The following is a 1189-nucleotide window of genomic DNA, read 5'->3' as shown; positions in this document are numbered from 1 at the left end:
GAATCAGTCTTTTATCTAACTACCCTGTTTCCTATAGTGAAGTATGGTATTTTTATTCAAGGATCTGATCACTGAGACTGATCCACTGGTCCTTGCTATTAAAATGTCACTGTTACCCAGTCCCTTTAGTGCAGACAAGTATGAATTTAAATTTCTGAATTCAAACACTCAAACACACACACACACACACACACACACACACACACACACACACACACTTGTTTCTCTATTTTTCTATCTGGAAAAGCATGAATTCACAGTGATACATTCCATTTCAGTCCTACTTCACAGGTCTCACTCCAATTTGCTTTCCTGAACCAGAGAGTCTCTTCACCAACTTTTCCTATGAAAACTGGATTTCATTGTCCTTGATGAATTTACTTATTTAAACAATCTCTCTTTATACAGCTAAATTCCATTCATCCTATTCTAAAACCACATGCCCTCCTTAGCTCACTGGGGTGTTTTTTACCCTATTTTGTCAACGAGTGTTTATGACAGGCTACTTCTGTCTGTGGAGCCCATCTTAGGTTGCTTGATATCCCATATTCAGGCAGGCTGTCCCTTCTGAGAACACCTTCCCAATTGTATCTCATATCTGACTTGAAGCCACCATTATTTCCTCCTCCACCACAAAGTGTGCCCTCACATTGCTGGACTGCATCTAATGGCATTAGGAGTGAATTATTCAGGAAGGGAAAGGGGAGTAAAGGGAGGGAAGATATGGGACAGGAATAACATGGAAAAATCCTCTGTAGCTCCTGATACAAGTTGAATCTGAGGAGCAATGCTGTAAAAATGATTGACCATCAACCATTTTCTAATTCAATGCTTATTGTGCTTGTTATCATGTTGGGAATTGAAGATGGACTACAAATATGTTTCTTGCTTTCCAGAATCAATAAGGGAGATAGGATGGGAATATGAAATCTAAACTAGAGATACTGTAATAACTACTTCAGTAGAATGTTACAAATTATGTTCTTCAAAAATTGCAGAAGGACACTATGAATATACTTTTCCAGCAATGTAAAAATTCACATTGGGTTAACTGTATCTATCTTACTATTTAATTTGAATTTCTGAAAAAGCTCCATGTATTCAGTGATTATGAGGATCAAAAGATTGAGTTTTGACTTTCACTGATTCAGTACTATATATCCCCTTAAATGGGCATAGAGGCTTCAGA

Source organism: Ictidomys tridecemlineatus, chromosome 10, assembly GCF_052094955.1.
Source record: "Ictidomys tridecemlineatus isolate mIctTri1 chromosome 10, mIctTri1.hap1, whole genome shotgun sequence".
In the NCBI taxonomy this organism is placed as follows: domain Eukaryota; kingdom Metazoa; phylum Chordata; class Mammalia; order Rodentia; family Sciuridae; genus Ictidomys; species Ictidomys tridecemlineatus.
Note: the sequence above shows the minus strand (reverse complement) of the source record.